Source organism: Acinonyx jubatus, chromosome A1 (assembly GCF_027475565.1).
Source record: "Acinonyx jubatus isolate Ajub_Pintada_27869175 chromosome A1, VMU_Ajub_asm_v1.0, whole genome shotgun sequence".
Classification (NCBI taxonomy): Eukaryota; Metazoa; Chordata; class Mammalia; order Carnivora; family Felidae; genus Acinonyx; species Acinonyx jubatus.
In genome coordinates this window covers 27,386,941-27,413,488 of record NC_069380.1, presented here as the reverse complement: position 1 = coordinate 27,413,488, position 26,548 = coordinate 27,386,941, and the positions used below count along the sequence as shown (strand labels likewise).

At 40.5% G+C, this 26,548-nt stretch overlaps 1 long non-coding RNA gene across 3 annotated transcripts in view; it reads right to left on the bottom strand.

Moving 5' to 3' along the window:
• LOC128314162 (uncharacterized) overlaps positions 1 to 8,110 on the bottom strand; it is a 90,876-nt gene extending 82,766 nt beyond the window's left edge. For all 3 annotated transcript variants that reach the window (XR_008295660.1, XR_008295661.1, XR_008295662.1), the window contains exons 1-3: positions 7,316 to 8,110; positions 6,862 to 7,023; positions 5,629 to 6,573 (exon numbers count right to left, since the gene is read on the bottom strand). This is a non-coding gene — a long non-coding RNA (uncharacterized LOC128314162). The remainder of the gene's footprint in view (positions 1 to 5,628; positions 6,574 to 6,861; positions 7,024 to 7,315) is intronic.
• Positions 8,111 to 26,548: the final 18,438 nt, after the last annotated feature.

Below are 26,548 nucleotides of genomic sequence, written 5' to 3'. Positions count from 1 at the left end.
GCAAAATGTCACGTACAAAAACTTATTTTTTATTGTTTAATATCCAACTGTCTGGCCAGCAAATCACAATGACAAAAACAATAGCTATTTCAGGACAGGGCGCCACATGCATTATAGAAAATGCATCTCATTTGGAACTTTATTCCTATTCTTGATGAAAGATCAATGAAAATGTGAACTTTAAAATATTCCTCAGTGCTTCCTGAACAAGGGTGATTATGAGCCTTTAATTTTGTTTTGACTGAAATCGTAAAGCAAAGGCATGGATATATTGCACAGCGGTAACCACACCATCTGCATAAACCATCCATATCTCTAGGCAAACCTTTTATAGCCTAAATAAGTCCAGAAGACAATGAGAGCAGTAAGTAACTTAGATTTAAAAGCGAGACGGTGATCTGTAGCTCAAGGAAGTCGGAACAGACAGAGAGACTGTTCATTCTATTACCAGGACTATGGTTGACAATTCTTCAACCTTATCACACATCTCAAAACATCAGAGCATTATTCCCACCTTGGACCAAATTGTCTGAAGGAATTCAGCAATATCATCCTGTTCCTCTAAAGTACAAATAAGTTGCTCAAATGCGTAACTTAGTCTCCCCAAAATGAGGGAAGAAAATGCTCTTCTGGTCCATTCTCAGTAGCCTTTGAGGATACTGAGAAGATGAAGCTGCCCAGAGATTTCTAACACAACTTTGTTTTGGACAATATCCACGTGTCATCTCTGTCAGACTCCCCCCCCCCCCACACCAATCCTTATGAAAAAGGGTGAAAGAACATATTCGTGAAATCCTTATGCACATTTGTTTGAGGAGGTTAAGTCACATTGGACAGGGACTCCATGAAGTTTATTTCTCCTCCTCTGAAAATCTATAGTGGCCATCATTGGTGGTTCCATGCATCAAACTTCTGAGTTAAGCTAATTAGACAAAGTTTTGACCATGCTGTTTACTTTCTTTATCAAGAGACCCTCCCTTGTTTGCATTTATTGGTTCAATGGTATAACCTTGAAGCTTTGACCGGACCACCTTCTCTTTTCTGAGGACACTTCACTCTTACCCTGGGTACTACCATTTAGCCATATGGCTTTAAATATTATCTATATCCTGATGATGCCCAAATGCTTATCTTCATCTCTGACTTCTGCTTGAGCTCCAGACTTTTATATCTAACTTCCCACATGATTTGTCCATTAGGGATGAAGACTAGGAATCACAAATATAAGGAATCACAAACATGAAAAGAGAACTCTTGATTTCCATTTCACACTAGTTCTCTTACAGAAGTCTGCTCACTTGCTCAAGCCCCAGATCCAGGATTCATCCTCGATTTTTTCTTTCCTCCTCCATCAGCAATCCCTGACAGCCGGCCTCCAAAATAAACAGTAACTAAGCAAAAAACATAAACTGATACGGATTAACAAAGTGATAAGTGTCATTAAGACTATGAAATAAGTGCTGGGGCGCCTGGGTGGCGCAGTCGGTTGAGCGTCCGACTTTAGCCAGGTCACGATCTCGCGGTCCGTGAGTTCGAGCCCCACGTCGGGCTCTGGGCTGATGGCTCAGAGCCTGGAGCCTGTTTCCGATTCTGTGTCTCCCTCTCTCTCTGCCCCTCGCCCGTTCATGCTCTGTCTCTCTCTGTCCCAAAAATAAATAAACGTTGAAAAAAAAAAAAAGACTATGAAATAAGTGGACATGAGAGGAGGGAGTGAGAGCCTACTTTTGACAGGCAACAAGGAAAACCTTTTTAGGAAGGTGGCAATTCTTCCATCTGGATGTCGAGATGGAGATGTCCATGCAAAGACCTAGGGACCAGCCATTCCAGGTAGAAGGAACAATGACACTAAGGCAAGAAGGAAGGCTGCTTTGACTAAGGGGAGTCGGGGTTTGGGGGTGGGGGCAGGAATGTACCATGAGCTCTGGTTGCAAAGAAAAATAGGAATCGACTCCTATGGGATATTTTCAGCCAAAATCAGGAGTTTGGAGTTTATTTATCTAAATGCAATAGCAAGTCATCAGCAGACTTTAATCTGGAGAGAGACAAGATTTATTTCATTCTCAGAACATCACCCAAGATCCTTGGGCAACATAAACTGAAGTCATTTGCATCCTTCCATCGCCATTACCACCACAAACAGATACTACTGATCCTGTTGAAAACACAGCAATGCTACGTAAAAACATTGAGCAATTGTATAGAATACATTATCAACTCAGATGAAGAAGGGAAGTGGGGAGAACAGGAAAGGAGAGAGCAAGGAGGAGAGGGAAACCCAGGAAAAAGAACCCGAAACCAGACTGGTAATTCTGACAACTGATGAAAGAAGAGCCCACAGGAGCACAGGTCTGCACAGTCCACCAGGAAGCTAAAGGCAGAGGCTTTACCTTGCACTGAGAAAAGGAGATAATGCCCCGGGGGCGGTGTGAGGCAGGAAGCTAAAAAAATAAGAATCCTGCACAGAGTAAACTTCTGGAAAGGACTTCCTTCTCTTCAGAAAGAGGCTTAGAAAAATCCTACCCATCAGCTCAGGAAAGGGAAAGAAAAAACCTTACAAATTGCTGAGAATCTAAGTAGAAAACAAATAAAATCTTCCATGAAATTAAAACCCCACACCAGATATGGTATCAGAAATTACAATGCCCAAAGAATATAATAAATGCAAACCAAGAGAATGTTACAAAACCTACTCTAGTACAAGGGACCCCCTGAAGTCCAAGAAAAGTAAATGCAAAATTGAGCCACAAGGGAGTATGTCCCTGACATGGGAAAAACAACCCCAGTTTAAAAGGAATTTGCAATAAAAAATTACAAAACACACAAGAAATGAAATTACTGGAAAGAGAATAGCAGACACGACCATTGGATTTAACACCACATATTCTAGGGTAGTTGACAAGACAATGTGAAAAGATTATACAATAAGAACTAAAACTAAAACGGAAGAGCCAAGAACTAGGAAAAAAGGAGACAAGTTAAAGACAAAAACACATATTATCTTTAAACCTTAAAAAAAATAGTTATTCCAGAACAATCTACAAAACAGAGCTAGAGGCCTCATACTTCCTGACTTCAAAACACATTACAAAGCTATGGAAATCGAAACAGAGTGGTACTGGCATCCAGACAGACATAGAGACCAAGGGGGCAGAAGAGCCCAGAAATAAACCCACACATATATGGCCAAATGATCTTTGACAGGGTGTCGCTACTATATGATGGGGAAGGAGAGTCTCTTCAACAAATGGTGCTGGGAAAACTGGATATCCATATACAAAAGAGCAAAGTTGGATTCTTACCCCACACCATACACAAAAATCAACTCAAAATGGATTAGACTTAACTGTAAGACCTGAAACTATAAAACTCCTGGGTGAAAACATAGAGGAAAGCTTTGTAACATGGGATCCGCAATGATTTCTTAGATAAGGCAACAAAGGGAAAAACAGACAAGTGAAACTACACAAACAAGCAAAGGAAACCGCCAACAGAGTAAAAAGGCAACCCATGGAATAGAAGAAAATATTTACAAACCATATATACGATAAGGGGTTAATATCCAAAATACATAAGGAACTCCTACAACTCTAGCAAAAAAGACAATAACCCAATTATAAAAATGGGCAAAGTATCTGAATAGGCTTTTTTCTACAAAAGACATACAGAGGGTCAACATATATATGAAAAGATTCTCAACATCACGCTTCATCAGGGAAGCACAAGTCAAAACCACAATGAGAGAGCACCTCACGCCTATTAAGATGGCGATTCTCAAAAAAAAAAAACAACAAAAAATAACAAGCACTGGTGAGGATGTGGAGAAACTGGAACCCCTACGTGCTGTTAGAGGGAATATAAAATAGTGCAGCTGCTACAGAAAACAGTATGGAGGGTCCGCAAAATATTAAAAATAGAACTACTGTATGACCCAGCAGTCCTAGTTCAGGATATTTATCCAAAAGAATTGAAGTCAGGATCTCAAAGAGATACACGCACTTCCATGTTCATAAAGCATTACTCACCAGAAATGGAAACAACCTTGGTGTCCATAAACAGATGAATGGATAAAGAAAATGTGGTATATACAAACAATGGAGTATTATTCAGCTTTTAAAAAGAAAGAAATCCTGGGGCACCTGGGTGGCTCGGTTGGTTAAGCATCCGACTTCGGCTCAGGTCATGATCTCACGGTCCGTGAGTTCGAGCCCCGCGTCGGGCTCTGTGCTGACAGCTCAGAGCCTGGAGCCTGTTTCAGATTCTGTGTCTCCCTCTCTCTCTGCCCCTCCCCTGTTCATGCTCTGTCTCTCTCTGTCTCAAAAATAAATAAACGTTAAAAAAAATTAAAAAAAAAAAAGAAAGAAATCCTCTCGTATGCTACAGCATGGATCAACTTTGAGGACATAATTATCTCAAAATGTGAGATATCAATGAACAGGTTATAGTAGATGAGAACCAGCTCGAGAGAAAATTAGTAAACTCCAAATATATTTGAAGAAATTACACAAAATGCAGCACAAATACATGTAGAACAGAAAGAAAGGCTGGGCATGTATCTAGTAGGCATGTATCTAGTAGGATAACAAGAGAGAACGGTGAAGAAGCAGTATTTCGGCCTGAATAATCACAGAACTCTATTCTCCCGGACATAAAGTGTGCTCTGAGGGGGAACACATGTGTGTCCAGCAATTCCAAATAAGCATTTCCCTCGGGCAGATGTATGAGGTTGGGAGACATCTTTTCAGCGGGCTGCAAGATACCCGCTTCAAGGGAAGGTATTGTGCTTTGGGTGGGGGTAGAGAATGTGCATCATGAATGGAAATCCAGAACTCCTTAGCTTTTTTTCCCCGCACCTACTCTTTCTTTACACAAGCTGTGTCAGGGGTGGAAAACCCTGAAAACAAAGGCACACGCTCAAGAGCGCCCACCGTGAACCTAACACTTTCCTAGGCAACGCGTGTAGGGTGAATAAGACCTTATCCGTCCAGGGAGAACCAGAATATCAGAGGCTGAGAGGGGCTGGGACCCACGCCTGCTGACATCTGTGTCCCAAACTCCTTCTGCTCTGTCCTCCTCCCTCATGATTCCACAACACTGTGTGGCAGCCATGACAATGACTGAGAGCTAACAAAAGGTATTTTAACCTCCTCTCAACCCTGCTTTGAGCTCATCACGAAAGGAAATGCTCCAGCCTCCCTCTGGTAGCCAGAGCCACTCTCCCTGCGTTCTTTTGGCAGAAGCATCTCACTTGGAGCGGCCTGGGGTCCCTGGGCTCTTTGAAAGGATCGGTGGGGATGAGTGTCTACATCTTATGGCAGCTGTGAAAAAATGCTCTGCTCACAGCCTAAGGGAGAGCAAGGCCACGGGCAGAGCGGGGGCCAACAGTGCAGGCACTGGGCATGCTGCAACCTGCAGCCACGCAGCCCTGGCCAGTGGCGGGTTCTACTGAGTGATCAGGACAGGGCAGTAGACACGAGGATCAGAAAGGGGGCTGCTGAAAATGGAAGCAAATACTGCAAAATAAAGAAAGCACCGTCACGCTCTAGACAAACATGAAATAACCGACTTAAATCCTTTTGCATTTAAGTGAGACACAAGTGCAAATTCAAGATTTCTGAACCGGCACCTTACCTTTCAAGGCTGGTAAATGTAAGTCGTCCTTTCTCCTGGAAATCATGCCTTGAACTCTGCTACAGACAGGGTGGCTGCCTCCTGATTTGCTCAGGGACAGCCGCGTGTATAGCTGCTGTCTCAGGCGTGACCTCTTTTCAGCATTTGTTCAGGATTCTTTAAGTAACAGCAGGGGTGGCAGCAGCAGCGGCAACAGTAGCAGTGGCCTAAGTTAGCCGGGACAGGCTCAGTCCGCTTCCAGTGGGGATGCTGTGAGGTACCCCTCAGAGACCCATCAGGATTATTCCTGAAGCTTCCAGGAGGGCTTCTGGAGAAAGCCCCAGCCATCAGCCCTCCTCAGACTTGCTTCAGATGAAAAGTGGCATCTCAACATGGCCACGTCCTCTTCCCAGGGTGCCCAGGTTCAATGACTTGTTTATGGAGAGGTAGAAAAGCCTGGCCCGGCTTCGAGGCTCCCCACGGGAGCTTGGGTTGGCTTGTGTTGAGGCCCCCCTCACAGGCCAGCTTCTCCTCCTGCCCAGGCCACCTCCCTCGCTCCCCTCCCAGAGTGGGTGGTCCCAAGAACACGCCCCAACAAACTCCTGGATGCTCATCTCCATCTCACAGTTGACTTTCCAAGCAGCTCACAGCAATGACCGGTGCCACTTGGTGCTTTCGGCTTTCTACACGTCTGGTAGCACACGAGACACTTATGTAGTGAACGGAGTTCTTACTCTGGTTAGATCAGAGGATGCCCGGAGGTAATCGATCTCATTTTTTCCAATCTTGTCTAGACACAATGTATGGCAGGCTCTCTGATGTCGAGATGCTTCTTCAAGGTGGAACTTGCTGGCCAGGTGTGGGCAGCACAGTGAACAGCCAGCCTCTGTCAGCCTCTTCAGGGTCAGCCTCAGCTTCAGAGAGTGGCCCCATCGAAGTTCACACACCTTCCAGGACAGCCCACACCTGGTGACCAAGTAAGAAGCGGGTGTGTGTAAGTCCAGCTCTTTGGCCAAACACGAACACCTCCGAGGGGTTACCCTTACTCCAGAGTTCCCAGCTAGTTTAGCCTAGGCTTTGTCAAGCCTGTATGACATCTGGACATCTTCCTCTACGCAATTCTGCTCTTCCCCTTTCCTCTTGATCCCCAAAATAGACCCCAAACTTCCTCTCGGCATCTTCTTCTGAATAATTCAACCCGCAACCCAATGTAACACCTCCCCTTCCAGGATGGCTTGTGGGGTGCTCACTTACCAAAGAAAGTGACAGAACACCAGCAGCTGGGAAGAGCTCTCATCCATCTGGGATAATGATAAGAGGAGATTTGGTGCAGCTGCCTCTGCCGTCTTAACATGAGAGCTACCCAAAGTCAGCAGGTCACCATTGGGTACAGTGGAAAACCAGGGAAATCTTAGTCTAAATGTATGTGAAACATGGGTAATGGGCACTGAGCAGTCCCATCACATAGCATATGGAAACAAATCCAAATACTCTTCCTACAGTGGGTTTAACATTAACGGCATGCAGGATGAATCTACATCTATTAAATTGTGTGGTTACGCGGTGGCACTTTAAAAATTGGCAACGAACGTTTGGGCATTAATGGGTTAAAAAGAGGAAAAGGACTGTTTGATGGAAAACCAAATACTCTATTCATGAGAAAGTCCGTGACAAACCTATAAATTCCAAAAGGCTGATCGACACTTACCCTCTACTAGAGGAGTCACATGCTATCGCTGATCCCACAAAAACCAGAAGACGCACATCTGCTCAAGTGTCGGTGTCAGCTCCCAAAGACTGTGCCGGAACACAATGACCTGACACGCGCAGCTGTGGAAAATATGCAGGAAAGCAAGACTTTCATCTAGACCAAGTAAACGTTGCTCTACAGTTTTATTCTAGTAATTATTTATTATTAATTTATTAATGTCTCTGTATTCTATTTATTAATCAACTTACTGTATCAATTTCATTCTATTGTTCTTGGGCACATAGAAAAAGTGAAGACAGCTGTTCATGTGCTGGCTCCCCTGGCAGAAGAGCGCTTCAAGTTAATTAAATGACGTCACTTTTACAGAAATGTAATCAGAAGCTACAAACTAGAAAACAGTCATTTTCCATAATGATTCCTTTTTTTTTAAGTTTATTTATTTCTGACATAGAGACAGACAGAGCATGAGTGGGGGAGGGGCAGAGAGAGGGAGACACAGAATCCGAAGCAGGCTCCAGGCCCTGAGCTGTCAGCACAGAGCCCGACGCGGGGCTCGAACTCACAAACCATGAGATCATGACCTGAGCCGAAGTCACTTGCCCAAACGACCCAGGCACCCCAATTCTTTTTTTTTTTTTTAATTCATGGTACCAGTAAAGCATTTGGGATTTCATTCTGTTGAAGGTAAACACCTGACATTACCAGGGTGCAATGCCATGATAAACTCTGTTAAATGAGTCACTGCTGCCGTAAATTCAGTTCCTAGAGAGTTCAAACGACAGATAAAAGTTATCCTTGGGGCGCCCGGGTGGCTCAGTCGGTTGAGCATCCGACTTCAGCTCAGGTCATGATCTTGCGGTTCATGAGTTCAAGCCCCGCGTCGGGCTCTGTGCTGACAGCTCAGAGCCTGGAGCCTGTTTCGGATTCTGTGTCTCCCTCTCTCTCTCTGACCCTCCCCCATTCATGCTCGGTCTCTCTCTGTCTCAAAAATAAACATTTGAAAAAAAAAAAGTTATCCTTGCATACTGATATAAGTACAAATTTTGATGGAGCCCAGTACCATGGTAAAACCCCATTTTTGCGAAAAACACTGATGGAGTAGAAATGTGCTTGGAATTAAGTGTGGTGCAACATGGTACTCAAGTTGTCAAAATAAGCAATGGCTGAGGAGTTTATAAATAGCATAACGTATATAGTACTTGGAATAACTGAACCACACACTTTTTGTGAAAAGTCTGATTTTGAATACCAAGCAATGTGTGGTTTCTCTTTTTGCTGGCTGCCATAAGTAGGATTTTAGAAAAATGTGAGCCTTTGAGAAAATAATTTGTAAGTCAATCTAAGTGTCCTATGATGGGGTTGAACTCTTTATAAATAAGCCTTCTAGATTTGGGCCATATCCTTCTAAATCCGTTTTGGAGAAGTTGTTATCAACATTTTCAGTGAGCAGATGATCAAACTTCAGTTGTCTAGAATTTCAGCAAATTGGGATTATTGGTAATGAGGTTTAAAAACAGCAAGACGCTAAAATTTGTGCCCACAAGGGCAAGGGAAGAACTGAACAAATTAAATAATGGCAGCTCAGATGATGTGTAAGATTTAAATATGCAGTTCTAGAACTACATTTTGGAATATCTCCGTTTGTAGAGAGAATTTTTTTACAGAGTTCCTTCCTATCTTCCGTTGTACCAGACTAGGGTAAAGCTGAGAAATAAGTTTTTGCAAAATATAAACATGGTACAATAGAGAACTAATTTGATAAGCTTTGCCTTGTAAAAATACTCTTTGAGGAAAGGAATGGAAGCAAGAATACCCTTGAAACTGCATTAGAATTGAGAATATCATCCACTTAGAATGTGTTCTGATCCTATTAGTATGCTAGAGAAAGTACAGTCTCCAACACAATATGGTCTACAGAAAGGTTAACTGAAGGTTCATCTCAAATTTGTTAGCCATAAAATGTAATTTTGAAGAAAAATTCAGGTAACTTTTGGTTCAACATAACAAGATCATATAAGAAAAAAAAATCCCACTTGCTTCAGAACAAATACAGTACCGTGGTATGTGAGATATATGTGTTTTAAGGAACTGATTTAAGAGGTGAATAAGGATTCTGATATTTTTTAATGTTTACTTTTCAATATAAAGTCGTATTAAAGTTTACTGTATGCAGTTATGTTATTACACGTTTTGGGAAAAACTATTTTTAAACAATTCTTGAATATAACTTTTATGGGTTCATCAACATAATGAAACTATCAGTCATTAAATAAATATTTCAAAAAACACATGGTTACTTTCAGCACTTTCTTCCTTCTCAAAAGTGTTCTGGTTTGAGTGGTAAATACTATGATCACCCTATGACGACACCCACAGTCATCAGGTTCCTCACACTTTAAAGAAAATGAATGTTCTCTGACTCCCCCTTCTAGGGACAAAGGCTCCCAAGATGCAAAGGACTCTCAAAGAAGAGATGATTAACTCTTTTCCCTAAAATTCTCAGTATGCATAGGATTTCTTTGGGAGCCTATTATAATACAGATGCCTGCCCCTACTCACAAAGTCCATGATGGGGCCCTGGAGTCTGTATTTTGCCCAAGACTTCCCCATCTCTCCAACAGATTCCTGGAGATCCAAATGCAGCTTTGAAAAATGCAGCTGGCCTTTTCTCAAATGAACTTCCAGAGGCTCTTCTTGGCATGGAGTTGAACTCTACATCCCTGACGTCCCACCCACTAGTAAGATCAGCCACAAAAAGAGAAAACAGAGCTCTCTTCCCGATGATGGATCTTCAACTGTGAGGAGACGACTTTTATCCGTTTCTGGAGTTTTCTCTTCTCTGGTCTAATTACTTCAGTTACTTCAACTCTTTTCCAAAACGTAAAATACACACAACATGAACTCATAAAAGATTATTGAGAATACAAAGTATTCCCACACAGAAAGACTAGGGTGATATGGCTCAGGCATAATGTGAGTGGAAACATTCAGGATTTTAGCTGATGGTAAACTCCAAAGGAGTCAACAGTATTAATCACTACAAGAAGAAGAAGAGAGAGCAGGAGGATGAAAGAGGGAGGAGAGAGAGGAAAAGGAGAAAAAAACATCTCTACCTCTATTTGTCGATATCAAATGAAATGATGCTGATTCCTCAGACGTCTTCTAACACATTCTACTGTTTCCATTCACACTTCTTTGATCAAGTATCTCCTACTTCCTGGAATGCCAGCTCCGCTCCTCCCCTAAAGCAACCAGCTATTTTCAAAACTATTCATCTTTCAAGATTCAGTTCACTGATCAGGTCCTCCTCAAGCACCTCAGGAGAATTTACTCCTCTTTCCTCTGTGCACCCGCTGTCCCCAAAGAGCCGTCACCAGACTCATCTGTTGACACGTCTCTTATGGCATATACACCTCCAAGTAGACTATAGAATTTAGATATTATGTTTATTGCTAGTCCTCTATCTGTCCTCTAATATAAGCTTCATGAGGGCAGGGCTGTGGTTTTATTTAAAATCCTATTTCCAGTACCTGGAAGAGTGCCCAGCACACATTGGGGCAGTCAATCTTTGTTGGATAAACAAATAAGTAAATTCATATATTTTTAAAGAACTATAGGGCAAGAACTATGTCCTATTTATCTTCCTAGACAATACAACATAATGTACAGTCGACAAATGTTTATGGAAAGAGAACATAAAGGGAGAAAGGAATGGATTATTTGACAACTGGGAAACAATGTCCACATTAAGGGCTTTTTGTGCTGCTAAGGAAAGGGATCAAATACTAGACAGATAAGCTGGGCCTATCAAATACGCCCTTGAATATCCATAGAACACCTACTCGTACATGTAATAATGTATCAGATAGGGAATGAACTGGGTATCTAAGGTCCTTTCCAAGTGTGGATTCCACAGTTCCCAGGTGGTGGAATTTACCTGTCTTCAGCCAGCCTGCTTTTCTCCCTTCCTCCACCCTCAAAGCTCTCCCTGCGTGGGTGGGTAAACTCACTGGCACATTTTCTCAGAGCCCTGCACTGAAATGCATTCAGAGCCAGCACCTTGGGCTCATTTACAAACAACGCATGGCTCGCACAGAATCTCTTCACCCATCTTGGGCCTCCAACTCTTAACAACGTTCATTCTACCCTGTTTAGTCCAAAGACAGCTCTCCTTGACAGAGAAGACAGGAAAAACAGCAGGAAACAAGTTCTGCTTTCTTCACGTTATCCATCAACATCACACCATTGGCCGCAAGCAACACGGCCTGCCTCTTCCTTCTTGTTCTCACTCTGAAGTTGTAAGTCCTCCATTATCCTGCCCCTTTTTTTTTTTCTTTCTCAAAAGCCTCAGCACACTCTGGCCTTTGGTCCTTCTGTTCCCTGTTACTGGCCATTGCCTCTCTTTCACATAATTTTTGGTGATAGGTCTTTCCACTTTTTGGCACGTGCCCTTTTTAAATCTGAGTTTCTCAGAGAGAGTGCTTCCATGTTGGCTGTAGATGCCCTCACTTTTGGTCTTCAGCATGGATAACGTGTAATTGCAAAGACAGACTATAATTTTGAAAGCTTACCTATCCCTTTGAATTCCCCCTTCAGTAATAGAATGATAACCATCTTGTCTTGAATTCATTGAAATCTGCCTTCTCTAAGTGTTGAGTACTTGTGTTAGCATTCCAAGCTTTCTGTTTGGCTAGCAGAAATCCTAAAATGCCACAACTACTTCCTCACAAGATTCCCATCACTTCCACGATACCATGAGGAAGAAACTGTATCCTGACGACAGAAATTACCACTTATCTTTGTGTCTCCACATCCCATATTCAAAACAGACTGGAATATAAATACTGTATTTAAATTGTGATCTCTGATCTTTCCTAATTCACAACGTTCCCTTTCAAATATTCCTCTCTCATCTGTTTCTGCGGCCCCAATACGGAGGCACAATTTCCGTTCCATTTCGGCACCATTATGGTTTCTAACTCATAGTAATTAAAAGGTCTAACCAGTTCATAATACAGTGGGGATCACTCACGTAGCATTTATGTAGAAACGGAGACGTCTTCCCTCTGATGACTGGACAGTTCCTACAGCTTGGCTGCAACAGAGTTCTTTGGGCACAAGAGAGGCCCTGAGTGCATGCACGCAGCTCTGGGAGGCGAAGCAAAGGAGTCGTAAGCAGCAGCTTGCTGGGACATGTGAGTTGCAGCGGCACCAGTCTCCCTGTAGCCTCTGCTCCAGAAGATGGCACAATGACATGGCAATACGTGTACTGAAAAGGTTCCTCAGTTTGCCTTCATTTGCCTTTAAAACCCTCACTTTAGAGGATGTATTTCTTTGAGGGGAAAAAAGAAATTATCTATGATCCTTTGTAAGCTCCACCGTTAAACAGTGGACTGTTCAAAAAGAAAACGATTCCAATGCAGGGCTTCTTCCTGAAAGAAATACCTAACTTTCCGAAAGCCAACCAAATCGTCAAGTTAAAAATAAGCTTACCAAATTTTTAAAACGTTTAACAAAATCATTCTGACGAAAGAATCTCATTTTTTTTTTTTCCAGCTTCAAGTGTTTGGAGAGCACAGGAGTTCTCCCGTGTAACAACACACAAAACGAACGTGGGTGCTCAGGTCTATGCCAGGAATGGAATTAAGACCAGCTGCCCCATATTGTCCATAACTACCCCCAGCGGTTTTCATTTTCTTGTGATGAGTCACTGGACGGCTTGCTGCTTTGCACCTTTTAAAATCTCTCAGTGCAGGGGGGTGCCTGGGCCCTTAAGCAACTGACTTCAGGTCATGATCTCTGAGTTCCTGAGTTCAAGTCCTGCACTAGGCTCTGCCCTGACCTTTCTTCAGGTCCTCTGTCTCCCTCTATCTCTACCCCTCCCCTTGCCGACTCACATGTGAGCTCTGTCTCTCAAAAATAAATAAATATTAAAAAAAAAAAAAATCTAGCAAGCAGGAATCTACTTCTAGGTTCCAGTTCAAGATGGTGGCTGGGAAGACTCTGAACTCCCCTCCACGGAACACACCGAATCACACCTATTAACAGAATGACTGGTCCGGAAGCAAACCGAGCACTGAACGCACAGCTGCTGAACAACCAGGGAAAGAACAGCAGGAGACACAGAGACGTGGTAAGTAACTTACCTTACCGGAAGCCCCACCTCAGCCCCGCCCCCTGACACTGCGAAGGGCAGTGGGGAAGGAAGGAAAGTAAGGGAGGGATCAGAAACAGGTCCTTCTGGGCACAGGGAAAAAATGTGGTTTAAAAGAGGAACTAGCACAGAAAAGAGTGCTAGAACTCGGCCAAGCGGTAGGGGAGTGATGGGAAAGCTCTCCAGGTACACCCTTCATGGTCCCACCTTACCTTACAAGCCTAGATCAGAGCAGGGTGGGGACCCCCCAAGGGGTGGGCCCGGTCCTCTCGGTGAGCTTGCAACGGTAGCAAGCCCAGGGTCCATAACCCCACATCAGCCCACCTCTACAATAGGGCACAGAAAAAGCAGGTGGTGGGGTTAAAAGAGCTCGGGAGCTGTAGGAACACTCTCTCCCCTGTCGCTTTAAAAGCCCAAACTGATGCAATAAGGAGGGGGTCTCAACACCGTAACTGATGGGTCAGATCTCACAAAAAGCTTGCAAACCTCCGCAAGCCCAGGCACTGCAGGCCCACACCAGCCCAGGTTGTACTGGGACACCGGAAAAGGCCAAGGTTTCAAAGGGCCAAGGAATTGCTACAACGCTCTCTCCCCCTCCCCCTTAAAAGCCCCAACTGGAGCCGGGTCTGGCTGCCATAGGGCTTTCTAACCCTTCTAACCTGCACTTTTTAACCCTCACAGGGAGCGTGCCACCTCGGCAAGAACAGGGCCCTCAAGCCTACACCAGCCCCAGTCGCGCGCGTGGGCCAGCGCTGGAGAACCGCGGAGGTGGGAAGCCGCAGTTTAAAAGGGGCGAAGAACCCCGGGACTGTTCTTGCCTCTTGCGCCTTAAAGGGCCAGACCAGAGCCGGGTCCAGCACAGGGTGAGCTGTGAGCTTGCAACCTCAGACAAGCCCACACCAGCCACCCTGTAGTGCGAGGGCACAAAAACAAGTGGTGATCTCGTGGGGGGTTTACATTTTTACTTTATTTTACTTTTAAAACGTTTTTTTTTATTTTGGGTTTGGGGGGGGGTGTTCTTTCTTGTTCTGTTTTTCTTTTCTCTTTTATTTTTTAATTCTCCCTGTAAAAAGTCACAGTTTAAAAGAGTAACTAGTACAGACAGCCACAGCTCCAGCCAGCCAGCAGTCACAAAGCACACAGTCTGCAGGAGGGACATCATCCACAAGACCACTCCTTCAACTTTAGGTGGAGAAGCCATTTTGTCTAATCCATAGAACCAAACACAGAAAGACAAGCAAAATGGGGAGGAAGAGATATATATTTCAACAGAAAGAACAAGAAAAAAAAAGCTCAGAAAAAGAACTAAACGAAACAGAGATAACCAATATGCCCGATAAACAATTTAATAACTGTAAAGATACTGCACTAGAGAAAAGAATGGGAGAACTCAGTGAGACCTTCAATGAAAAGATAGAAAATATTTAAAAGAATCAATCAGAATTGAATGCAGTAACTGAAATTAAAAAACACACTAGAAAGAACCAACAGATTAGAGGATGCAGAAGAATGTATCAGTGATCTGGAAGACAGGGAATTGGAAAGCACACAAGCTGAGTGGCAAAAAGAAGAGAAAAAAAGAGGAACGTTAAAAAATGAAGGCAGATTAAGAGATCTCTTAGACAACATCAAGTGAATACATTACAGGGGTCCCAGAAAAAGAAGAGAGAGAGAAAGGTGTAGAAAACTTATTTGAAGAAACCATAACTGAAAAGTTCCCTAACCTAGGGAAGGAAATAGACCTCCAAACCCAAGAATCTCAGAGTTCCAAGTAAGATGAACCCAAGGAGGTCTTCTGTGTCTCCCTCTCTCTCTGGCCCTCCCCCACTCACAAAATAATCTCTCTCAAAATGTCTCTCTCTCAAAAATAAATTAAAAAAAAACATTAAAAAATGGTCATGACACAGAAGAAAAATATGAAAAAAGGATGTAAAATGATAACATACACATAAAATGTGAAGGGAGTAGAAAGGGAAGAGAACTAGAAGAACCATTCTTTTTTTTTTCTTTTTTGAATGTGTTTGAATTTAAATGACAATCAAATTAATATGGACTATTATTTACTTAGGATGCCATTTATAAACCTCATGGTAAACACAAACCCAAAACCCATGATAGATGCACAAAGAATAAAGAAACCCAAACAAAACACTAGATACTCATCTATCACAAAGAAAGACAGCAAGAAGAAAGGAACAAAGAATTATAAAAACAATCAGAAAAAATTTTAATGCCAATAAGTATATACCTATCAATAATTACTTTAAATTTAAATGGCCTAAATGCTCCAATCAAAAGACAGAGTAGCAGAATGGATAAGAAAACAAGACCCATATATATGTTGCCTACAAGAGACGCACCTCAGACCTAAAGATGAATATACAGACTGAAAGTGAATGAACAGAAAAACATTCATCATGCAAAGGTATGTGAGAAAAAATCCAGGGTAGCAATACTTATATTAAACAAAATAGACTTTAAAACACTGTAATAAGAATCAAAGAAAGGCATTACATCATGATACAGGGATAAATGCAACAATAGGATAAAACAATTGTAAATATCTATGCACCCAACACTGAAGCACCTAAATACAAAGCACTTAAAGCAAATATTAACAGACATGAAGAGAGAAACTGATGGTAATACAATATCAGTAGGGGACTTTACCACTCCTCTTACATCAATGGATACATCATCCAGACAGAAAATCAAGAAGGAAACAATGTCTTTGATTGATACAATGGACCAGATGGACATAACAGATATATACAGAACATTCTATCCAAAACCAACAGAATGCACATTCTTTTCAAGTGCACATGAAATGTTTTCCAGAATAGATCACATATGATGCCATAAAAAATACCCCAATAAATTTAGAAGATTGAGATCATACCATGCATCTTTTCTGACCATGACGGTATGAAACTAGAAACAAATCATGAGAAAAAAAATAACTAGAAAAAACACAAACATGCAGAGACTAAACAACATGATACTAAACAACCAGTGGGTCAAGGAAACAATCAAAGAAGAAATTTTTAAAACACATAGGGACAAATGAGAATGAAAACTCAGTGATTCAAGATCTCTGGGACACAGAAGCAATGTAGGCCTACCTCAAGAAATCAGAAAAATTCAATCTAATCTTCTAAAAGAACTAGGAAAAGAAGAACAAAGCCCAAGGTGAGTAGAAGAAGTGAAATAATAAAGATCAAAGCAGAAATAAATGACATAGACACTAAAAACACAATAGAAAAAAAAATCAGTGAAACCAAGAGCTGGTTCTTTGATAAGATAAAATTGACAAGCCTTTAGCCAGACTAATCAAGAAAAAAAGAGAAAGGATACAAATAAGTAAAATCTGAAATGACAGAGAAGTAAAAACTGATACCACAGAAATGCAAAGGATTATAATACTATGAAAAAGTATATGCCAACAAACTGGACAACCTAGAAGATTGGATTAATTCCTAGAAGCATACAATATCCCAAAACTGAATCAGAGAGAAATATAAAATCTGAACAGAATGATTGCAAGTAACAAAATTTAAATGGTAATCAAAAACCTACCAAAAAATAAAAGTCCAGGACCAGATGGGTTCACAAGTGAAATCTATCAGACATTTAAAGAAGAATTAAAACCTATTATCTTCAAACTATTCCAGAAAGTAGAAGTGGAAGGAAAATTTCCAAATACATTCTATGAGGCCAGCATTATCCTGATACCAGAACCAGACAAAGACACCACAAAAAAAGAAAACTACAGGCCAATATCCCTGGTGAACACAGATGCAAAACTCCTTAACAAAATATTAGCAAACTGCATACAACGATACCTTAAAAAGATAATTCACCACCATCAGGTGGTATTTACTCCTGGGATGCCAGGATGGTTCCCTATTCATATATCAATCAGGTGATAAACCACAACCGCAAAACAAAGTATAAACATTATATGATATCTCAATGGATGCAGAAGAAGCATTTTATAAGATTCAATATCCATTCAGGATAAAAACTGTCAATGAAATGGAATTAGAGGGAATATACCTGAAAATAATGAAGGCCCACATATGAAAAACCACAACTAACATCATCCTTAATGGTGAAAAACTGACAGCTTTCCCTCTAAGGTAAGGAATAAGGCAAGTATGCCCACTCTCACCATTTTTATTCAACATAGAAGAAGTCATAGCCACAGCAATCCGAAAAGAAAAAGAAATAAGAAGCACCCATATTGGTAAAGAAGTTACACTGTTACTATTTGCAGAAAACAGGATAGTATACATAGAAAATTCTAAATATTCTACCAAAGAACTACTAGAGTAATAAACAAACTCAGTAGAATGGCAGGATACAAAATTAATACCCAGAAATTTGCAGCATTTTTATACCTTAACAACAAAGTTGCAGAAAAAGAAATTTTAAAAAACACATTTATAATTGCACCAAAAAGAATAAAATACCTAGGAATAAACTTAACCAAAGAGGTGAAAGACCTGTACTCTGAAAAATATAAAACACTGATGAAGGAAATTGAAGATGACACAAATGGAAAGATATTCCATGCTCACAAATTAGAAAAATTAACATTGTCAAAATGTCCATATTACCCCAATCAATCTACAGATTCAGTGCAATCCCTATCAAAATACCAACAGCAGTTTTTCACAAAACTAGAATAGTACTACAATGTGTATGCAACCACAGTAGACCCTGAATAGACCAAAGCAATCCTGAGAAACAAGAGCCAAGCTGGAGATTGCAGATTTCAAGATATGCTACAAATTCCAGATTTCAAGATATACTACAACATTGTAGTAATCAAAACAGATGGAACAAAAATAGACACATAGATCAACAGAACAAAATAGAGGACCCAGAAATAAATCCATATTCATATGGTCAATTAATCTATGACAAAAGAGGCAAGAATATACTAAACGGTGCTGTGAAAACTGGATGTACAAAAATGAAACCGGACTACTTTCTAACACTGTACGCAAAAATAAACTCAAAATGGATTAAAGACCTTAACATAACATCTGAAACCATAAAAATTCTAGAAGCTAACACAGGTAGTAATTTCCCTGACATTAGCCACAGCAACGTTTTTCTAGATAGGTCTCCTGAGACAAGGGAAACGAAAGCAAAACTAAACTACTGGGACCACATCAAAATAAAAAGTTTTTGCACGGTAAAGGAAACCCTCAACAAAACAAAGAGACAACCTACTGAATGAGGGAAGACATTTGCAAATGACATTTCTGCTAAGGGGTTAGTATAGAAAATATGTAAAGAACTTATACAACTCAGTACACACACACACACACACACACACACACACACACACACACACACACACAGAGCAATCTGATTAAATATTGGGCAGAGGACCTGAATAGACATTTTTCCAAAGTAGATATATACAGATGGCCAATAGGTACATGAAAAGATGCTCAACATCAGTATCAGAGAAATGCAAATCAAAACCACAATGAGATATCGCCTCACACCTATTAGAATGGCTAGAATAAAAAATACAGGAAACAACAAGTGTTGGTGGGGGATATAAAGAAAAAGGACCCCTTGTGCACTGTTGGTGGGAATGTAAATTGGTACAGCTACTGTGGAATACAGTATCAAGTTTCCTCAAAAAAATTAAAAATAGAAATATCATATGATCCAATAATCCCATTATTGGGAATATACCCAGGGAAAACAAAAATGCTAACGTGGAAAGATATATGCACTTCTGTTATTTACCATAGCCAAGACATAGAGGCAAACTAAGTGTCCACTAATAGACAAACAGATAAGGAAAACGGTGTGTCTGTATATGTGTGTGTATCCATACATGTATGTATATACATATACACACACATACACATACTATGCGATATTACACAACTACAAAAAAAGAAGGAGATCATGCCAGTTGAGACAACAAGGATGGACCTAGAGGGTATAATGCTAAGTGAAAGAAGTCAGACTGAGAAAGTCAAATACCATAGGATTCCATTCATAAATGGAACCTAAAAAAATGAACAAAAAGCAGAATCAGAACTATAAATATAGACAGAAGATGGATGGTTGCCCAAGGGTAAGGGTATGGATGCAGGGCAAGGGTGAAGGTGAGAGGGAGACACAGACCTCCAGTTACGGAATGAGTAAGTGACAGGAATAAAAAGCAAAGCATAAGGAACAGGGTCAATTATATTGTAATAGTGTAATGAGACAGATGGTAGCTATACCTGTGGTGAACATAGCATAATACATAAACTTGTCAAGTCATTAAGTTGTACACCTGAAGCTAATGCAACATTGTGCGTCAACTATAATCAAATAAAAAAATTAACTAAAATTAAAAAAAAAATCTATCAACATAAGACCAAGAGGAAACCACAAAGGAAAAAAGACTGATATATCCAAAGACATAAATATTTAAAACTCAATACTAAGTCAAATAATGCTGTATTAAAAGATCCATAAAAATTAGAATATTTACAACACAGTATCATTACATATATCTTTGATAAATCAACTATATACAGGGGCACCTGGGTGGCTCAGTTAGTCAAACATCCAACTTCAGCTCAGGTCACAATCTGATGGTTCAGGAAGCAGAGCCCTGCATTGCGCTCTGTGCTGACATCTCGGAGCCTGGTGTCGGCTTCAGATTCTGTGTCTCCCTCTCTCTCTCTGCCCCTGCCCCACTCACACCGTCTTTCTTAAAAATAAAAACATTAAACAAAAATCAACTGTATACACACACACACACACACACACACACACACACACACACACACACAGAAGATTAAGAATGACCAGTAAACCTGTGGAAAATAGAACGGTTAAGCTCTCCAAATGATGTGGGGTTTTTTTTTTTTTTTGGTTTTTTTTTTGCCTAGGATATAAGCAACGACTTACAAACCACTAACAGTATTAGCTATAGGGCATGCCTCTGGTGGTAATAAATATTTGTGCCACCTTTTGAGAAAGTAATTTGACTACCTACATTAAAACCTCTATAAATGCGGATTACTTTAAACCACCAATTCTAATCAAGGTGTTTGTCCTTATCCAATCTTCACACAAGTATCTGTAAGGATTTTTATTGCAGGGATTTTGATATACAATCATACAGAAAAGTATCTGAAAGGGTGCATGCCAAAATAATAACTGTGGTTATTTATAAATAACCTGAAAAAAATCACTAGTTTTTTGCTTTTTATTACTCCTCCATATGTCTACAGTTTCTGTAACAAACACCTCTTTTGTAACAATTTGTCTCATTTTTATTCTCTTTTTCAGAAGAAGAAAGCACTTCAAAAGCATAGAAATTGTGATGAGAACTTTGAGATTCCTTTCCAAAGTTATCCACAAGTCAAAATTTTATTCCAATTGATTCAACAGGGCAGATTAACTGTGAAAAGCTGATGGGAGGCTCCTTTACACAGCAACTCGTGTGTCTTTTCTGCTTCCTTCCACCTACAGAGAGAATTGTTCAAGGAAGATGTTTACAACCCCATACATATTCTAGATAATTTTGGCCACGAAGTCACAATTTTCCCTACCTGCACAATGGCACAATGGCACAATGGTTTTTTTTCTTTTTTTAGTGAGACCAAGGACCTGAACAAAATCTTCACTTGGGGAGGCAGGATACAGCAGGCAGTGGATGAGAAATTCATGCCAACTGTCCTGAGGTCCACTAACGTGAGAAGGCATCGCTTTCCCCTACATCAACTCCTGATTACATACTGGAAAATAGCAGCAAGTGAAGAATGTTGGCCCTAGACACAAACACCAGAACATGACTATGGACTCTGAGGTAGCCAGGCTGGCAGGTGTAGGGCTTAAATGGCAGCATGCCACAGCAGTAAAATGCCTGCAACATTCACACATTTACAGTCATTTTGGCGATGCTTCCAGCCCAGGCTGAAGGATTTCATTTTCCCCATATTAGGCAATGACAAAGACCTCAAATGGACCAAACATTTTATATTAGTGTCAACAGCACTAACGCAGCTTCAGCTGGCAGAAGAGAGGAAAACCAAGCGTATCTACCTTATTTACTCCAGAGAAGCTAGCTGAACGCCGTCTGTTCTCAGCCCCCACCACCCCCAATGCAGCCCTTTCTATACTATACCTTTGTCCTGCTTCGATGAGCCCCCTCAGTCTTGGCCTTAGAACCTGAACTCCCCATGCTTCCCTGGATACACATTTGGAAAATCAATTTCAAGAGTGATTGGCAGCACAGAAGATCTCTTAATGCTACGAAGTATTATTAGTTTTGGGGAGATTTCCACAAGATGGTGGCATAGGAAGATCCTGAACGCACTTCCTCCCAAGGACACACCAAATCTACAGCTACATACGGATCATTTTTTTTTCTTTGATAAAGATCTGAAAACTAGATGAACTGCTTCTCCACAAAAAGGATAAAAAGACCAATATTGAGATGGGTAGCAAAGTACAGGCACAATCTCACCAAAAAACCCCACCCCCAGCTTGGGACCTACAATAGGGATCTCACCAGTCTGGCACTTCTGCTGGAGTGAGGGGTTGGTACCCAAACCCCTGGGATCTGCACCAGAGAGATGAACACCCGCCTCCACCAAACATCTGACTTAGAAAATCAATAGGGCTGACATTCAAGGGACTCAAAGTACTGTAGGAGACTGAGATTTTCCATGTAAAGGGCTCAATACAGTGTCATTTGTCCCAAGACCCAGCAGGAATAAACAGCAGTTTGAAAAGCACCTAGACTATATGTGAAAGAGATACATTTACTAACCTAAACATAGCTGCTGGAGGGGTAGGAGACAGCTGAAACGCCCCCCAGAGATGGAGGTATTGGCAGATGTCATTTTTGGACCCTCTGTCTAGCCCGCTGGCACAGATGGGTGAGCCTGGACACAGAACCCTCCCAGCACTTTGCTAAGACGGCCAGAAGCCAGTGGTCACAGCACTATCTTACCGCCTTGCTGACGCCAGAGAGCACAGGTGGCCATAGCATTCCCCTAGTCCCTGGCTGGAGCCGGCAAATTTGAACAGTGGCAGCATTCTCCTGTTCCCCAGCTAAAGTCTATGAAGTGTGGAAGGTTGTAATACTCCCCCAATCCTTGGCTGGGGCTAACAAGTGTAGCAGTCATGGCATTCTGCTCCCAGCCTAAAGCTGGTACATGCACACAGACAAGGCACTCTGTCGCTGCATTTCTGAAGCCCCTGGGGCACATTCAGTCAAGACATTTTCTGAAGCCAGAGAGCATTCCCCACCCCACTTTCCACTGCCTAGCTAAAGCCAACAGGGACACACAGGAATTCCTCTTAATCACTTGGCCCTGGTGGCCAAGGAGGCTAGCATTGTGAGCTTCCCAGGAATAGAACAGTAAGAAAGACAGTTCTTGGAAGCCCACCACCCCCAGGGTACTGTACAGATGGCAGACTGAAAAACAATCCAGTCTTCCTATGAAAAGGCTTATTTACTCAGCTTGGAGCTTCAGCCTGAGGGACAGGCTTCCAAAAAAAATTGAAGACAATGCTTTCAAACTCATTTTATAAGCACTACCCTGACACCAAAACCAGACAAGGCCATCACAAAAAAAGCAAAATTACAGGCCAACATCCCTAGTGAACACAAATGTAAAAATGCTCACCAAATTTTAGCAAACCAAATCCAACAACACTAAAAGGATCATATACCACAATTAAGTGGGATTTATTGCAGCGATGCAAGGATGGTTCAACACCCACAAATCAATTGCAATATACCACATTAATAAAATGTAAGATAAAAATATGATCATCACAGTAGGTGCAGAAAAAGCATTTGATGCAATTCAACATCCATTCATGATAAAACCTCAATAAAGTGAGTATAGAGGGAACATTCATAACCCACAGCTAATATTAGAGTCAATGGTGAAAAGCTGAAAGCTTTTCTCCTAAGATCGAAAACAAGAAAAGGATGCTCACTCCCCCCCCCTTTTATTCAACATATTAGAAATCCTAGCCAGAGCAATTAGTCAATAAAAAGAAATAAAAGGCATCCAAATTGTAAAGGAACAAGTAAAACTGTTACTATTTGCAGATGATTTGATACTATATATGGAAAACCCTAAAGACTCTACCAAAAAAAACCCTATTAGAATAAATGAATTCAGTAAAGTTGCAGGATACAAAATTAATATATAAAAATCTGTGGCATTTCTATGCACTAATAATGAACAATAAGAAATTTTAAAAATGATTCTATTTACAATCACATCCAAAAAATAAAATAGCTAGGAATAAATTTAACCAAGGAGGTGAAAGACACATACACTGAAAGATGTAAGATACTGATGAAAGAAACTGAAGAAAACACAAATAATGGAAAGTATTTTGTGCTCATATGTTAGAAGGAAGAATTAACATTGTTAAAATGTCCACACTACCCAAAGCAATCTACAGATTCAATGCAATCCCTATAAAAATTCCCATGGCATTTTTCACAGAACTAAAACAAATAATTCTAAAATTTATATGGAACCACAAAAGACTCCAAATATCCAAAACAATCTTGAGAAAGAACAAGCCAGAGGTATCAGGCTCCCTGATTTCAAACTATAATACAAAGCTATAGTAATCAAAACAGTATGGTATTAGCATAAAACCAGACACATAGATCAATGGAACAGAGAGCCCAGAAATAAGCCCGTGCATATATGACCAATTAATTTATGACAAAGGCAAAAATACACAATGGGTAAATGACTGTCCAACAAATGGTGCCAGGAAAACTGGAGAGCTACATGCAAATAATAATAATAATGAAACTAGACCATTATTTTATACAATAAACAAAAATTAACCTCAAATCAATTAAAGCCTTGAATATAAGACATGAGACCACAAAACTCCTAAAGGAAAACTTCTTTACAGTAAGCTCCTTGACATTAGTCTTAGGGGTATTTTTTCTGACTCCATAGGCAAGGGAAACAAAAGCAAAAATAAACAAATGAGACTACATCAAGCTTCTGAATAGTGAAGGAAACCAACAGAATGAAAAGGCAACCTACTGAATAGAAGGTATTTACAAATCATGTATTTAGTAAGGGTTTAATATCCAAAATATATAAAGAATTCCTACAACTCAGTAACAAAACAAAACGAAAAGCTCAAATAAGAAATGGGCAAAAGAGATGAACAGACATTTTTTCAATGAAGACATATAGATGGCCAACAGGCAAATGAAATGATGCTGAACATCATTAATCATCAGGGAAAGGCTAATCAAAACAACAGGAGATATCATTTTATATCTGTCAGATGGCTACTACCAAAAGACAAGAATTTAGTGTTGGCAAGGATGTGAGAAAAAGGGAAACTTCGTGCATTGTTAGTAGTGATATAAATTAGCTCAGCCACAATGCAAAACAGTATGGAGTTTCCTCAAAAATTTATAAATAAAACCACCATATGATCCAGCAATGCCATTACTGGATATCTATCTGAAGAAAATAAAAACACTAATTGGAGATGTATGTACCCCTATGTTCATTGCCACATTATTCACAGTTGCCAAGATATGAAAACAGGGACACCTGGGTGGCTTATTTGGTTAAGTGTCTGACTTCAGCTCAGGTCATGATCTCATGGTTCATGAGTTTGAGTCCTGTGTCAGGCTCTGTGCTGACAGCACGGAGATTGGAAGCCTGCTTCGAGTTCTGTGTCTCCATCTCTGCCCCTCCCCTGCTCACAGTCTCTCTCTCTCTCCCTCTCTCAAAAACAAACATTAAAAAAATTTTTTTAAGATATGAAAACAATGCTTAAATGCCCATCCACGAATGAATGGATAGGGGCACCTGGGTGGCTCAGTTGGTTGAGTGTCCAACTTCGGCTCAGGTCACAATCTAGTGGTTTGTGAGCTCAAGCCCCATGTCGGGCTCTGTGCTGACACCTCAGAACCTGGAGCCTGCTTCAGATTCTGTGTCTCCCTCTCTCTCTGCCCCTCCCCCACTCACACTCTGTGTCTCTCACCTTCAAAAATAAATAAACATTTAAAAAATTCTTTAAAAAAATGAATGAATGGATAAAGACAATGTGGTAGATATATATAACAGAATACTACTCAGTCATAAAAAAGAATGAAATCTTGTCATTTGTGACAACATGGATGGACCTTGAAGGCATAATTCTAAGTGAAATAAGTCAGAGAAAGACAAATACTGCATTATTTCACTTTTATGTGGAAGCTAAAAACAAAACAAATAAACAAAACAAACAAACCCAAACACACAGATACAGAGAACAGATGAGAAGTTGTCAGAGGAGTTTTGGAGAAATGGGGGAGTGGATGAAAGGGATCAAGAAACACAAACTGCCGATTATAAAATAAGTAAGTAATGGAGATATAATGTACAACATGGAGAATATACTGAATTATATTGTATTAACTTTGTGAGATGATAGAGGGTAACTAGACTAATAGTGGTGATCAGTTTGCAGTGTATACAAATGTCAATTCACTAAACTATACACATGAAACTAATATAACATTGTATGTCAACTACCCGTCATTAAAAAAAAACAGCATTAATTGCCCAGCTGCAAAAATTATTTGCTCTTCCAACCTTCATTCTATGACTAAATGCAATGCTTTCCTATATAACATGGAGTGGGGTGGAGTATAAAGCATGGAAAACCAATATTCTTACACTCTAAGGTTTTTTAACTTGGTTAAAGGTCATAAAAGTAGAATAGAGAAGCCTACTGAATTAGCTATCGTAAATAATAAATAGGTTGCATAGAGAAAAGACAGGATTCCCAAACACCTATAAAGCACACTTTGTATCTACATTTGTATCTAGTTGATTTTCATATAAACAACATCCTTTCAGGGAATTAACTGAACCGCTATGAAAAAGCAGAGGAACAGTATTAGTAAGTAAATCAAGACCAAAGGCATATCCGATAGTTATTAAGGTCTTACAATTAATCTATATGAACTACAAAGAATATAAAAATGAGACCCATCAAGAGAGAAAAACTCTAGAGCCTTTCATTAAAAATAAAACAAACCA